Below are 17869 nucleotides of genomic sequence, written 5' to 3'. Positions count from 1 at the left end.
CTGACAGTATGGTACTGGCACAAGAACAGACACTCAGATCAATGGAACAGAATAGAGAACTTAGAAATGGACCCACAAATGTATGGCCAACTACTCTTTGACAAAGAAGGAAAGAATATCCAATGGAATAAAGACAGTCTCTTCAGCAAGTGGTGTTGAAAAAACTGGACAGCGACATGCAGAAAAATGAACCTGGACCACTTTCTTAGACCATACACAAAGATAAACTCAAAATGGATGAAAGACCTCAATGCAAGACAGGAAGCTATCAAAATCTTCGAGGAGAAAGCAGGCAAAACCTCTTTGATCTTGCCCACAGCAACTTCTTACTCAATACGTCTCTGGAGTCAAGGGAAAGAAAAGCAAAAATGAACTACTGGGACCTCATCAAAATAAAAACCTTCTGCACAGCGAAGGAAACAATAAGCAAAACTAAAAGGCAACTGACAGAATGGGAGAAGATATTTGCAAACGATATATCAGATAAAGGGCTAGTATCCAAAATCTATAAAGAACTTATCAAACTCAACACCCCAAAAACAAGTAATCCAGTGAAGAATTTGCAAAAGAAGTGAATAGACACTTCTCCAAAGAAGACTTCCAGATGGCCAACTGAAACATGAAAAAATTCTCAACATCACTCATCATCAGGGAAATACAAATTAAAACCACAATGAGATAGCACCTTACACCTGTCAGAATGGCTAACATTAACAACTCAGGCAACAACAGATGTTGGCAAGGATGCAGAGAAAGAGGATCTCTTTTGCATTTTTGGTGGGAATGCAAGCTGGTGCAGCCACTCTGGACAACAGTATGAAGGTTCCTCAAAAAAGTAAAAATAGAACTATCCACAACCCAGCAATTGCACTACTAGGCATTTATCCATGGGATATAGGTGTGCTGTTTCAAAGGGACACATGCACCCCCATGTTTATAGCAGCACTATCAACAATAGCCAAAGTATGGAAAAAGCCCAAATGTCCATCGATGGATGAATGGATCAAGAAGATGTGGTATATATATACAATGGAGTATTACTCAGCAATCAAAAAGAATGAAATTTTGCCATTTGCAACTACGTGGATGGAACTGGAGGGTATTATGCTAAGTGAAATTAGTCAGTCAGAGAAAGACAAAAATCATATGACTTCACTCATATGAGGACTTTAAGAGACAAAACATATGAACATAAGGGAAGGGAAACAAAAATAATATATAAACAGTGAGGGGGACAAAACAGAAGAGACTCACAAATATGGAGAACAAACTGAGGGTTGCTGGAGGGGTTGTGGGAGGGAGTATGGACTAAATGGGTAAGGGGCATTAAGGAATCTACTCAAGAAATCATTATTTCACTATATGCTAACTAATTTGGATGTAAATTTTTAAAAGTAAAAATAAATTTTAAAAATATATTAAGATTAAAAAAAAGTCTAGTTCATCTGATATGAGTATGGCTACTCCAGCTCTTTTGATGTCCATTAGCAAGAAAGATGTTTGAAACATGTCCCAATGAAAGAACAGGAAAAACAAAATCACAGTAAGATATCTAAGTAAAACAAAAATAATTATAACATGCCTGATAGAGAATTTAAAATAATGATCATAAAAGTACTAAGTAGACTACAGAGAAAAGTGGAGGACATCACTGAGATCCTGCACAAAGAGATAAAAATGAGTATATCAAAGATTAAGACCTCAATAAATGAAATGAAAAATACAATAGATGGAATAAATAGGAGGTTACAGGAAACAGAGGAATGTATCAATGGCCTGGAAGACAGAGTAATAGAAAGCAATCAAGCTGAACCGGTTAGAGACAAATACTGAATAATAAGAATAGATTTAGAGAACTCGGTGACTTCATCAATGGTAATAACATTTTTATTATAAGGATACCAGAAGGATAAGAGGGAGAAAGGGGGGCATAAAATGTATTTGAAGAAATATTAGCTGAAAACTTCCTGAATCTAGGGAGGGAAATGAAGATCAAGATTCAGGATACACAGAGGTCGCCAACAATTCCACCCAAGGAGGTCCATACCAAGAAATATATTTATTAAAATGATAAAAAAAATAGTCATAAAGAAATAATTATAAAGGTTACAAGAGAAAAGAATATAGTTGCCTACAAAGGAAACCACACAAGGTTATAAGCTGATTTGTCAACAGACACTTTACAGGTCAGATGTACAGGATGATGTATTTAAAGTGCTGAAAGAGAAAAATCTGTGTCTAAGAGTACTGTACTCCAAAAAAACATCATTCAGAATAGAAGGAGAGATAAATAGTTTCTCATAGAAACAAAAGAATTTATGACCAAAAAACCAACCCTACAAGAAACATTAATGGGGACTGTGTGTGAAAAGCAAAAACCAAAAGTAAGGTTAGGTAAATAGAAGCACAGGGGCACCTGGGTGGCTCAGTCGGTTGAGCATCCGACTTCAGCTCAGGTTATGATCTCACAGTTTGTGGGTTCGGGCCCCGCATCAGGCTTTGTGCTGACCGCTTGCTCAGAGCCTGGAGCCTGCTTCAGATTCTGTGTCTCCTTCTCTCTCTGCCCCTCCCCCACTCACACTTTGTCTCACTGTTTCTCAAAAATAAATAAATGTAAAAAAATATTAAAAAAAAAGAAAATAGAAGTACAAAAGCTAAAAAATTAGGTATATCTGTAAAAATCAGTCAAAAGAAGCTTTAAAAAAGGATGTAAATTATAATATCAAATATGTGAAACATAGGAGAGAAATAAAAAATGAGTTCAAATGTAACAACCATCAGCTTAATATAGACTGCTATATGCAGAAGATGTTATATACAAGCATAATGGTAACCACAAATAAAAAAAATACAGTAATAGATATGTAAAATAAAGAGTAAGGAATCCAAGGATATCACTAAACAAAACCAGCAAACCATGAAGATAGAGAAAAAAGAGATTCAGAGAAAAACTACAAAAATAACCACAAAACAAGTGACAAAATAGCAATATCTATTATCTATATCTATCAATAATTACTTTTAATGTACAAGGCATAATGCTCTAATCAAAACACATAGGGTGACAGAGTGGACGAGAAAACAAGAACCATCTATATGTTGCCTATAAGAGACTAATTTCATACCGAAAGATACCTGCAGATTGAAAGTGAGGTGATGAAGAATCATTTATCATGCAAATGGATATCAAAAGAAAGACAGAGTAGCAATACTTACATCAGTCAAAATAGACTTTAAAACAAACTCTAAAAAGACACAAAATACACTATATAACAATAAAAGGAACAATCCAACAAGAAGATACAACAATTACATACGTATATGCACCCAAAATAGAAGCACCCAAATACATAAAACAGTCAATAACAGACATAAAGAAACAAATAAATAGTAATACAATAATAGTAGGGAACTTGAACACTCCATTTAAATCAAAGGACAGATTATCCTAACAGAAAATCAACAAGGAAACAGTGGTTTGAATGACACTGTGGACCACATGAATTTAACAGATATATTCAGAAAATTCAATTGTAAAACCAAAGAATACACATTCTTTTGAAATGCACAAAGAACACTCTCAAGAATAGATCACATATTATGCTACAAAACAAGCCTCAAAATTTCAAAAATATCAAAGTTATACGATGCATGTCTTCTGACCACAATGCTATGGAAATTAGAAATCAACCAAAAAGAAAAACCTGGAAAGACCACAAATACATAGAGGTTAAATAACATGCTACTAAACAATAAATGGGCCAAACAATAACTGAAAGAAGAAAATACAATGTACATGGAAAGAAACAAAAGTGAAAACACAATGGTCCAAAACCTTTGAGATACAGCAAAACCTGTTCTAAGAGGCAAGTTTATAACAATGCAGGCTTACTTCAGGAAGCAAGAAAAATCTCAAATAAACCACCTCACCATACACCTACAGGTGTTATAAAAATAACAACAAGCAAAGCACAAAACCATCAGAAGGAAGGAAATAATAAGGATTAGAGCAGATATATGTGATATTGAAACAAAAAATCAATAGAACAGATCAATAAAACCAGGAGCTGCTTCTTTGAATAGATCAATGAAATTGATAAACCTCCAGCCATATTCGTCTAAAAAGAGAAAAAAAGACTCAATGAATAAAATCACAAAGGAAAGAGGAGAAATAACAACCAATACTGCAGAAATGAAAACAATTATAAGAAAACATTATGAAAAACTATATACCAACAAATTGGACAAATGAAAAGATATGGATAAGTTCCTAGGGACATATGATTTACCAAAACTGAATCAGAAAGAAATAGAAAGCTTGAACAGACCTATTACCAGCAAGGAGATTTAATCAGTAATCAGAAACTCAACAAACAAAAGTTCAGGACCAGATGCCTTTACAGGTAAATTTTACCAAACAGTTGTAAAAGAGTTAATACCTATCTTCTCAAACTATGCCAAACAATAGAAGAAGGAAAACATCCAAATTCATTCTATGAGGCCAGTATCACCCTGATACTGAAACCAGATAAAGACACCATACAAAAATAAAAAATAGAGCCACAGTACTAATATCTCTAAAGAACAAGATACAAAAATCCACAATGAAATGCTAGCAAACCAAATCCAACAACACATAAGAAAAATCATTCACCACAATCAAATGGGATTTATTTATGGAATTCAAGGGTGATTCAATATTTATAAATCAATCAACATAATACATCTCATCAGTAAGAGAAAGGATAAAAAAGACATGACCATTTCAATAGATACAGAAAAAAGCACTTGACAAAGTACAACATCCATTTATGATAAAAACTCTCAACAGATTAAGTTTCAAGGGAATATACCTCAACATAATAAAGGCCATATATGAAAAACCCTCAGTGAATATCACACCTAATGGGGAAAAACTGAGAGCTTTTCCCCTAAGTCCAGGAACAAGACAAGTATGTCCACTCTCACCATTTTTATTCAAAATAGTAGTGGAATTCCTAACCACAGAAATTGGACAACAAAAATAAATGCCGTCCAAATTGGTAAGGGAGAAATACAACTTCCTCTATTTGCAGATGGCATGATACTTGTGGGGGGCCGGGCCCGGTGCCAGGCTGAGACCGGGTCGAGCAATGTTCCCTGTTGACTCAGCCAACCCGGTGGTTCCCCCTCCCATTCATGTGGGAGGCCGGGCCCGCCACCAGGCTGAGACCGGGTCGAGCAACATTCCCTGTTGACTTAGCCAACCCGGTGGTTCCCCCTCCCATTCCCCCACTTTCAAGGGCATAGGAAAGCCTTGTCAAGGCTGACAAAGTTAATTCCTGAAGCCTGTGGTCTGCAGGTGTTGGCAGTAATGCTACCTCCCTTTTTCTACCCCGAGTCAGATAGAAACAAACATGGGAATTGTGTTTTGCTAGCAATCTTATCAACAAGGTCTTGTTGTGACCCGTCTAGAAAATGCACAAGAAACACAGAACTAAATGTTTTGGTTGGCAGCGATTATGTGAAACCTGTTTATTCTTAGAATGGCCTGACCCATAAGAGTCTGGATATAAAAGATTGTGTACAGCAATAATAAAGCTGTCACTTGGGCCATCAGCCCAGGGGACCCTCCTGTTCCCAAACTTTCTCTTCTCTCTCTTTTTTCTTGCATTCCCTTACCCTCAGGACCCTGACATCGGTGTTTGTCGCGCCGGTCGCGACAGATACTATAACTAGAGAACCCTACGACTCCACCAAAAAACTGCTATAGCTTGGAATTTGGGGAATGTAACTAAATTATTCCAGGCCTCATTTTCTCATCTGAACTATGTGTATGGCAAAATACTTCTGTGATGATTAAACATGATAATGAAATTATATACTTAAATGAGAGTGCTTGACTCAAAATATGTTCTAAATTATTATAATATTATTATATGTTACCTAAGACATACTTTTATTTATGGAGACATCTGTTCCATATTTGCCAACTCTAGTTCATAAATTAAAACCATAATTTATGGTGGCCATAAAATAGATAGTAAATTCCTCAAGCATTTTGATTTGGAACAAACTTCCAGTTATAAAATAAATGTCACAGGGATAAAAAGTACAGCATAGGGAATATAGTTGATAGTATCATAATAACTCTGTATGGTAACAGGGTAACTACACTTACTGTGGTGAGCATTTCATAATGTATATAATTGTGAAATCACTATGTTGTATACCTGAAGCTGATAAAATACTATATGTTAATTATTATATTTAATTAAAATTTTAAGAAAATAAAAAGATAATTAAAATGAAGTGAAAACAAATCAAGGGCAAAGTGAGACCCTGTTATTTCCTCAAGGCTGTAAACAAACATATTTTTTAATAATGTTACTTTAGTATTATCCACATGGAAAATAGTGTGTATTATCCACCTCCCCTTTGTTTATAAGACAATGTTTAAGAAAGGATAAGTAACTTGTTTAAGGTCACATAAGTAGTAAACTATGGAATACAGTCTGGAGATCATGTTCTTAACCATTATCATTAGGTATTCTACTAACTCAGTCTTGTAGATAAATTACAAATTTCATTATCAGATAACTCTTTGATATCTAACAAATTAGTGGAGGTAGTTTAACTTTTCCTGATTTACTAAATATTCAGATTTCGAGCTAAATGAATTTACTATATTATGCCACTAGCCTAAATGGAAGCGGGAGATTTCAGCCTGCTTTTGAAATGTGAAAATAAGCATCATTGTTTCCAAACTGAAAACATTCAAACATTCATTCAATAAAGATTTATTGATCTTGGCATTGTTCTAGTTGATGATGACAATATCCTTATGGAAAGAGATTTTTTTTAAAAATAATCAGTAAACTAAAAATCTCTGTAAATCACTTAGTTGTTTCTTGCAGAGTCCAAAGCAAATGAGATTGTAGGCATTTTTAGGGTGTAAACCAGGACTGAATTATCTCTGTCTCCTCCAAAAGAGCTAGCTCAGTCACTAACATCTCTGTAAAAATATAATTTAATTGAAAGGCAGTTAAGGAAGAAGTTTGACTTCCAGTGTATTTTTTGTTTATATTTCTTTGATTTGCCTAGACAATTAAAAAGGCTGTCCTTTTTCTCTAAAAGCAGCAATTATTATTTTTTCAATGATAAGTGGTAACAAATTATATCTGACATTTCTTGTCAGTGACCATTTCACTTAATTGGAAAAAAAAATGTACCAAAAAATAGGGTTATATAAGAATATCCAATTCTTCTGATGTTTAACCCCTAAGTTTTCAATTCAGTACACTGTATTCCTAAGAATAATATTCTTTTTTTCACGAATGTTCATTTGCGTACATTTTCTTGGTTAATCTGGTTACTTTGCTCACTTCTAAATAGCTAATTAATGTTTGTAAGCTATTGACGGAAAATGCAAGTGTTCTGAATGGTTGCAAGAATTAAATTATAAAAAGGGTTAGAAATTTTTGTTACAGAACCAGGCTGCTATGCTGGTGGAAAAACCAAGCGGCACTCGGAGATCTTGGTGGATCAGAGATTTATTTAACACCAGCAGGCTCAGAGGAGACTGTTTCTCCAAAGATCTGAGCTCAGAATGCAAGTGAGGAGGGTAATTTATAGTCGTCAGCTTCCCTATCTGTGGGGGGTTTCGCATGCAACCCCCTTCTTTCGCATGCAAGAAGAATATGGAGGAGGGGTCTCTAAGCTAGAGACCAGAGTTTTAGTCCCATTGGTCATCTTTGGCATACTTTATTCACTTCTCCAACACTTTCAGTATGGCAGTTAAAAAAAATTAGATATACTATTAAGTCTTTTAGGTAAAATGATATTGGACTGAGAAACTAAATAAAATAATTATTTTTGCTCTTGGGTTATCACTGCAATTTTTTTTACAATGGATGCTAATTTGATATTTAGCCAATATAAATGTTTAACAATAGCAATCAATTAATGAAAACTAAATGGATAACAAAGAAATACATCAATCCATAGGTTTCCATCATATTCATAACATTTTAGAGTTTAAAAAGCGACATCTACTCCAAACTGCATTTATATTCAAAGTGACTAATGTTCAGCAATTAAGAGATTTACTCAAAGTAATATGTAGTTGTTCAGTCAGGGCTTTTGAGTCACAGTCCAGGATTTTTCCATCAACAGAGTCCAGGATTTTTCCATCACTCTTTAATGAGTGTTTTCTTTGCCTTTAGCTACTCATAAAATGTCAAAACCACCATCTCTTTCAAAAAGTGTTTGTGATTAAACTGGTGTGCTAGGGTGAGAAACAGTTTCTCACACAGGAGTTTATCCCTGATTGTCAGTTTTCCATGGGAGTCCGAAGTAGATTGAGTGAAGAAAGGAAGCAGAAAGGATAAGAGATAGAAGGAAGTAGAACCAGAAATATTGTTACAGAGAAAGAACTACTTGAAAAATATGGTAACTGGTTCAAATGGATTGGTGAAGCAAGATAAAGCAGAATAGTTCAGGCTAACATAAAATGGATTCAGGATATTTGATTAGAGCATATACTGATTGAGAAAGACAAAGTATATCCACTTCCAATTAAACAAGTCAGATGTATCCCAACTTATATTTTTATCACAGTCTGCTATTATGTATTTCCCATAATACTGCGACACCATGAAAAGACTCCTGCAAGCAATTCAGAGTTTGAAAACTCACCTCTAATAAAAAAAAAATCATATGAACCGACTTTCAGAGAGGGGGGTGTTTTTTCTGTGTGCTTATTATATTTCCTTTTTATGTTTGGTTTAAATTAATCAGATTCATTGGACTAATTATTTAAAAGGCTCCATTCAGTGTTTCCCAATGTTTTCCAATGAATTGTTTCCCATAATTCACAGACCAAATAAACATTATACGTCTCTAATTTTCATTTCAGGTATCAGCAGGACCAAAAGAACACAAATAAAGGATCCCTGATATAAAATGTACTGTGAAATACTGCTCCAAATTGTTCCCCAAACCTCAAAGAGACAGATGGATAGGTTTTAAGGTATAGACACATTTACAAACCAGAAATTATTAAAGAAATCCATCAAATAATTGAAATTTTAAACTCTTTCATTTTTAAAATTAAACACCTAGACAAGAAGGTGTAGCTTAATATCTTAAGAAAGCACTATTCTTTCTGGAATATTAAATCCTACTTTGTATCACACAAATGTAGAATAATGTTTACCTTACTTGGCTTCACTGAGGAAAGTGAATAACTAAATTCCAAGAAAATGAAATTGCAATTAAAAAATAATTTTTGATGGAAAACTTTCTAATATTTATTCTAATCCCTGGTAGTCCAAGAACACTTAACATACTATATCCATTTCTTAATAACTGAAATAAACATTAAGAGTACACTTTATTGTGATGTGCAAGAGTAAAGTTCATGACTGTCTCTTACTTATTCTATTCCCTGTGTTTAAGTCATGTTTTAAGCTGCTATTTCTCCTGCTGCCATTCTAAGTGCCTTTAACACATTTTCCCCCCTGGTTTATTACTTTTAATCTATTCTGAGACAGAAAAACAGGTAACCAATTGGTATATTAAAAACCAAAGTCTGTAAGAAAAACTCATAATTCAAGAGTAAGATTTATGTGTCTGCTATTTTAGGAATTAAAAACTTTACCCCTATTTCTTAGAATGTGTCTATGCTCTTGAAGGTTGAGGTTTTAATTTGCTGTGAACATTTATATGATGTATTCTAATAAATATGTATATTAGGCAATTTTATTTAAATCAAAGCAAGTCTGGCACTTAGATATGTGTTCATTTTAGATTTATATTGTAAAAGCCAATAGTTAAACTTTAAGAAAAAAAAGAAGTATAATGGTAATTTGTTCCCATCAGAAGATAAAATTATCCTTCAAGGTTGAGTGGCTATAATTGGCCATCATATAACTCTCTTGACAAATAGTGCCTTCAGGTAGTGTGGCTACAATAATTGTTCAATTACATACTTTTGGCTTTCAAATGACCAAAGCCATTATTATGCATCACATTAATAGATATACTGGCATATTTTAAGCACATGGATAAAATGTTTTTCTTTGGAGGATGAGTTTAGCTTTGAAATTAAGCTGTATTGTAATTACCTGTAATTTTTAGTAATCGTAATTTAATTCCTTCTAATCTAATGATAATTACTCTCTAATCAAATAATTTTTACCAATTGCAATCTCTGTCATCCAATTGAATTTCAAGAAGACAAATCCTTGTTGAATTTAATAAAAGTGGTAAAAGAGTATTTATTTTTGTTAAAATAAAGATTGTTTATTTCAACAATACATCTAGAACGTGTTGACTGCATGAGGTATACTCTGAGTACAGAAGAGTTCAAACTACTTGAAGTATTGGTGTTCTTATAAACTCATTTAATTGACCAAATATGTTTTCATTGTAAAATTATATTCAAGTCTATAAATATATCTTTAACAAAAAAAGTTAACTTTTTTAACTTTTGTTATTGTCATCTTTTATATTTGGAAAACAGAAGGAAATCTATTTCTTATTTGTCATACTATCACTGGAAATATTAAGTTGGTTTACACTACTTTTTTTTCCTTTGCAGAGGAATTCTTTCAAACATGACATTGTATTTCCACAGGAATTATGCCCATTATTCTTGAAGGACTTAATCTTATGTAGCCCATCAGAAGGGTGAAATACCAGGAGACATTTTGAATTAAATGAGAGGTGATTTGCCATAGTTGTCATTGCAACCCTGGATTCTGTGCCATATTTACTTGTATACATGTGACATTTGGAATTCAGGGTTTGTTGTTTATGCAAATAAGGAAATATCCAATTTAAAAAAAAACTCACAATGTATTACAAAATTGTAAGATAGAATCACAAGCAAGGTAAAAAAAAATTGGAACTGAGGGCAGGAAACCAAACACAGATACAATCAGTGACTTCTCGATAAGGGAAAGGCTTTATATCTGAGGCTTTCAAGCCACTAAGGACAAGTTTATTCTTTTTTAAAAACAAAGTGAAATGTGAATGTTATCTGGAAAATCCTAATGCTTCATTTGACTCCTAGATTCTAAAAGTATTTCAGTTGGAATGTCCATAAAAATGAGGAAAAGATCTATTGTCAACTTTTATTTAACTATTTGAACAAATACCTTCAAATTTTCTCCTTAACAATGGATTTCATCAGGTTTGAGTCATTTTCATGTCAAGTGTCTCAATTTATTGACCAACTGTAATGTATTAATACATTATATATCAAATACATTCAAAGAACTTTTCTATCACTATCACATTTGAGATACATAATCATTCTTAGTCACTGGGATTTAAGGCAGTGAAATTCACCTGGGTTTATAAAACTAGTTTGGTTCAAGACAATGAAATTCCACTGGGTTTACAAAACTAATTTGGTTCATTAGCAACCTTTTTCTGAAATTTAGGTAACAACCTTTCAATTTTATTTATTTATTTATTTATTTATTTATTTATTTATTTAAAATAGAACACATTTATGACTTCTTTGGAAAGTGTTGAGATGAGTGAATTATGAGATGGAAAAAGGCACTTTCCATTCTTAGAAAGAGAGCTCCTCATATGTCCTATTGATTTAAATTTAAATGGAAATTTGCTTTTATTAAAATATATATATAATTCCTCTCTTACACTCGTTGTTTGGTGAACATTTCAATTAAATACAACATTTCAAATTAAATATAAATTAATAGAAATTTAATTCAATTATATTAATTGAAATATAATTAAATGAAAATATGTATTTTTCAAATATATATATAATTTTAGAGAGTACAAACAATATATATGCACATTTTAGTCTAAACTGTGTTCCCTCAAAATTTCCTCTAACCCCCAGTACCCAGGAATGTTACTGCATTTGGAGATGGAGCCCTTAAAGATGTAGTTAATGTTAAATGAGGTCATATGTGTAGGCCTTAATCCAATGTGACTGGTATCCTGATAAGCAGATAAAATTTGGACACGTTGAGACACCAAAGATGCACAAACATAGAAGGAAGGGTATGTAAAGATGCAGGGAGAAGGTGGGCATCTGCAACCCAAAGCCTTAGCTCCAGAACTGTGAGAAAATATTTCTGTCATTTAAGCCAATCAATCTGTGTTATTTCATTATGACACTTGTAACCTTGAATATATATATTCATCCTACCATTGGACACTGTTCTGCATCTTTTTGCTAAGTGATAATATAATATTGAAAATTATTTATTTATTTTTATTTGAATATAGTTGACACACAATGTTGCATTGGTTTCAGGTATACAATATAGTTATTTGACAAGTCTATATATGACCACAAGTGTAGCTACCATTTGTTACCATACAATATAATTACAACACCATTTACTATAGTCGCTATGTTGTACCTTTCATCGCAGTGACCTATTCATCCTATAACTGGAAGCCTGTATCTCCCACTCCCCTTAACCCATTTTGCCCACTCCCCACCCCCCTTTCTTCTGACAACCACCAGTTTATTCTCTGTGTTTATAGGTCTGGTTCCTTTTTATTTATTTTTTAGATTCCAGATGTAAGTGAAATCACATGGTATTTGTGACTTATTTCACCTAGCATAATACCCCTTAGATCCATCCATGTTGTCACAAATGGGGTGATCTCTTTGTCTTGGAGCTAAGTAACATTCCATTTGTGTGTGTGTGTGTGTGTGTATGTGTGTGCGTGCTTGTGTTTGTGTGCATATATATCACATCTTCTTTATCCATTCTTTCTCATATATATCACATCTTCTTTATCCATTCTTTCACCAATGGGCACTCAGGTTACTTCTATAGCTTGGCTATTATAAATCATGCTACAATTAACATAGGGTGCATATATCTTTTCAAATTAGTGTTTTCATTGTCTTTGGGTAAATATTCAGTAGTGGAATTATTGGATTATATGGTATTTCTACTTTTAAATTATTGAGGAAGCTCCATACTCTTATCCACAGTGGCTATACCAATTTACATGCTCAACAGTGCATGAGAGTTCCTTTTTCTCTACAACCTTTATAACACTTGGTATTTCTTGTCTTTTTTTTTTTATTTTAGGCATTTTGACAGGCATAGGTGATATCTCATTGTGGTTTTGATTTTAATTTTCCTAATAATTTGTGACATTGAGCATCTTTTCATGTGCTTGTTGGCCATCTGTATGTCTTCCCTGGAAAAAAATATCTATTCATTTCCAAAAATAAAAAAAGGTTATAACTCCAATGTATCACTGATGACAGTTTGCACTGACACAGCTCTTCAGAAAGGAATGAATAATCCACTAACTTAAAAATATACAGAGATAATTATATATTATTTCAAATCCTAGGTATATGCCCAAGGAAAACTAGTCCATGTTCACAAGGAGACATTCATACCCTGTTTGCCATAGCAAAACCTATGAAAATCAGTCAAAACATACATCAGTAGAGGTATATATAAAAATATTATGGTATATGAATACAATAGAATATTAACTATATATGTTTAAATTACAGAAATAAGTCCGTATATATCAACATTAATATATGTGAAGAACACATTAAAGTAAAAGAGCAAATTATACAATGATACAAGCAATATAGATGCCATTATTACATATTTAAAACATATAAATACCAAAAACAAATAGTATATATGTTTTACTTATATACATATATATGTTATAGACTATGAAACGTATTATAATTATAAAAGCATTCACAATAGTGATATGCTTTGGTGAGGTTGGAAGGACAATTGGATTTAAACAATGATCTCCATGTTAAATACACATGTGGTATAAATTTAAAAATGAAAAAAGCTTTGGGGCGCCTGGGTGGCTCAGTCGGTTGAGCGTCCGGCTTGGGCTCAGGTCATGATCTCACCGTCCCTGAGTGTGTCGGGCTCTATGCTGACAGCTCAGAGCCTGGAGTCTGCTTTGGATTCTGTGTCTCCCTCTCTCTCTGCTCCTCCCCAGCTTGCACTCTGTCTCTCCCTCTCTCAAAAATAAATAATAAACATTAAAAAAAATTTAATGAAAAAAGTTTTCATTAATATAAAATAATTTTGTTAATTGTAAAAAGTAATATCATGGGTATTTGTTGCAATTTTTAACATATTTCCCAAAATTTTTAGTGAATATAAGTAAACAACAGAAAAAAGAATCCTAGAAGAATAATTACATTATATTTAGAGGCACTGAAAATTTCGACAGTGACTAAAAACTAATATCTAACTGGAGAAACTTCCTGTAAGTCTTGAATTTTCAGTTTGTGTGACCCTCTGTTCTAGGCATTGTTATGCTATTTAAAAGCAATGGACACCAATTAAAATAGCATGAATAAAAAATGGTAAATGTAAGTGTGGCATTACTTAAGATTGAATATCCATTATTCAGGTCATTTTCTGAAAATACTTTTTTTGTACGTTTCTGTCATTTCTTTACAATAAGGAGGAGTTTTTTGTTTTGTGTTGTTTTGTTTTTTCGCTTATTTCTATTCTGGTCTGATTGCTGAATGTAAAGAGAAGCCTGCTGAAATGTATATGGACAGGTAGGAACTGTTGAGCAGAAGGATGAGCCTTACTGGGAATTTAACAGCTAGTTTCTACTAGGTAAGCACATGATCTTCTAAATTTCTTATGTATGAAAGTAATGTGTATAATACACTAAACCTTTCCTGAAGTTTAAAATTAGAGTTGATCTTGCTTAAAATGCAAGATTTGCAATCTACCTTAAAGTAAGGTGGTATTGTAGTAATTTAGCAACATTTACAAAATCAATAGTCATTTCTAGCCTATCCAGCTCTCCCAATTTTTGCATTTTTGACATTTTTGCAGAATTATCTTCTAGCATCTCTGTAGTAATTTTCATTGATTGCAATGTACTTGATCAGAGACAAAGCAATAAACTGCAGGCCCCAATGCTGCTAAGTTCAGCAAATTAGCCAGTTATGGTTTAATTTTCTGTTTTTGCTTTTTGAGACCTTTTTTTAAGTTTTGTGTTAGGGAATCTTTGTGCTCTCGAACTCAGAAACCATCTTCACACGAGGCTTGGCTAAACCATCTAAGCTAACTTCATTATCCCAAATGTTAAAAATTGCATTTCAATAATGGCTTTCATTAAAGTACATCCAGGTACTTAACACACATCAATTAAGGTACAGCACGCCCCTGTGAAGCAGGTCAGGATTGTTATATCCTCTGAGACTCAGTGAGGTTACTGACTGAAGGTCATGGAGAAAATTAACAACCAAGTAAGTAGTAGAAGACCACAGTTTGAACTAAATTCTTGTTTTCTCTCTTAATATTATATTTGGTTTCCTGAATGCTCTCTGCATTTCATTGCCTTTAATTATAAAGAAATAGAAAACAATAATTCAAACACTATGAACTTAAAATATATAACTATAGGTAGCTTAACCAATTCAGATCTACACAAGATTGATCAATTTATGTCATAATATCTAAACATTTTTAGGGTTTTGTACTTCTTATTCCTGACAAACAGTTATTCCAAGCCACTTGGATTTTAAATATTAATGATATTTCTTCTTATGTATAATTTTCTCATAAATTCCCTAATATTATACTTATCTATGGTTAAATTACTCATTTTACTTCCTGTAGAAGCTAAGTCAGTACTCATAATTACACATAATGAATAGCTCATCACTGTCATACCCTGGCAGGACCTAAATTAAATAATTAATAAAGAAATAATTGCTTCTTGATGGAATATTTGGTAGTACCTATTTGGAAAAAATATTTCCATTTGACAGGCATTTTATTATGGAGCACTAGAGCAGAGTTCTAAGTAATTCAGCTGGAAAAGGTTTGATAAAGAGAAACCTAAATGATGGAAAGATTGGCAACACACTCATACATATTCAGGTAACAATATTAGGACTTGTGTGTCTAGAAAGATAAAAGTTATGAAAGATATAAAATTTTACAAAACCAAAAATTGTGTGGAAAAAGGTGTTCAGGGCTTTGAAATAGGACCATACCATTCCTTGAATTTTCAAAGAAGAATCTTAGAACGATAGCATTTATCTATTGAAATAGCAAGCAATAATCATGTGATGAATGTGTTAATCTCCCCCAAATGTCAATAGTGGAAAGCTTAAAAGATGCAAAATTATGTTAGATACATTAAATAGCGATTGCTTAATACATTTTTTAAGTTTATTTATTTTTGAGAGAGAGAGAGAGAGAGAGAGAGAGAATGAGCAGAGCAGAGACAGAGAGAGAGCGAGAAAGGAAGAATCTCAAGCAGGCTCATGCTGTCAGCACAGAGCCTCATTTGAGGCTCAAACTCAGGAACCGTGAGATTATGACCTGAGCCAAAACCAAGAGTCAGAGGTTTGACTGAGCCACCCAAGCACCCCTCCATCACAGTAGTTTAAATTTATACATAATTCACTGGATTACAGAGGTTTTAGGAAAACAACCATGTTGTAAAATTTATTGTTTATTTAAAAAAATATGCTCTCTGGGTTACTTATGGAGCTTATATCCTGAACACTAGATATTGAATAATAGTTCCATATATATGATATGACTGTCCATATGGACCATTTAACTAATTTGAATAAATCACTTGGTCACTGACTATGTTGAAGCAAAGATGTACCATTTGCCCTGAAAGCTGATGGTCTGTTTTATCACCCAAGCTCTCAACTTCTTGTTTTTATTAATTTTTTAATGTTTTCATTTCTTTTTGGGAGAGAGAGAGAGAGGCAGAGCATGAGTAGGGGAGGGGCAGAGAGAGAGGGAGACACAGAATCCTAAGCAAGCTCCAGGCTCTGAGCTATCAGCACAGAGCCTGATGCAGGGCTCAAATTTATGAACCATGAGGTCATGACCTGTGCCTAAATTGGACGCTTAACTGAGCCACCCAGGTGCCCTGCAAGCTCTCAACCTCTATATCAAATTTTTGTTATAGGGCAGAATGATCTTTGTGTTTAGTGGTTAAATATCAGAATTATGCCTATGGGTAAACAGACTTCTAAACCTTTGTATATTTGGTTTAAATCACCTCTTAATTCAATTACAATATTCTGCATTATTTATCTTCCTCTTTTTGGGTTTTTCTTATACTATAGATAATTTTCATTTTCTCCTTTTCATTGGTCCCCCAAAAATCAGTGAAAAAAGGTATAATCACCTGTTTCGATAAAAACTTAAATGGGTAGAAAACCATAATGCAGAATATGATACTTACATATGACACATAGATAACAACATTCATGATGAAGTGATTTGGTTTCTAAAGGCTCATTTCACCCAGGACAGTTTCCTTAGTACTTAGTCATCTTAGGAGAACCTGGGAAAGGAGAACCTGACAGGCACTGGACTCTATGCTTCTCTCCTAATCTGTACCAAACATCTTGAAAATTACCCATTCATTATTTTTCAACTACAGACAAGGTTGGTAATGGGTGAGTAACAACACCTACTAAATTTATATCATTTTGAATTTCATATGACAAGCTCTGGCTCACATTTGTGGGCCAGCAAATATGAAGAAAACCATGGAATAACTCTAAAACTAAATTAGTTTTTAAATGTTTATTTTTGAGAGAGAGAGAGAGACAGGGCACAAGCAAGGTAGGAGCAGAGAGAGAGGGAGACACAGAATGTGAAGCAGGCTCCAGGTTCTGAGCTGTCGTGACAGAGCCCAACGTGGGTCTCGAACTTGTGAATTGTGAGATTATGACCTGAGCCAAAGTCTGATGCTTAATGGTCTGAGCCACCCAGGCACCCCACTCAAAAAATAATTCTAAAATAAAAATCAACATTTGGAGCTTTATTTAAAACAGAACTAAAAAATTCAGTCTTATTGTAACATTTTTTAAAAGTTTTAGTCT

This window comes from Lynx canadensis, chromosome X (genome assembly GCF_007474595.2).
Source record: "Lynx canadensis isolate LIC74 chromosome X, mLynCan4.pri.v2, whole genome shotgun sequence".
In the NCBI taxonomy this organism is placed as follows: Eukaryota; Metazoa; Chordata; class Mammalia; order Carnivora; family Felidae; genus Lynx; species Lynx canadensis.
This window is presented reverse-complemented; position numbering follows the sequence as displayed.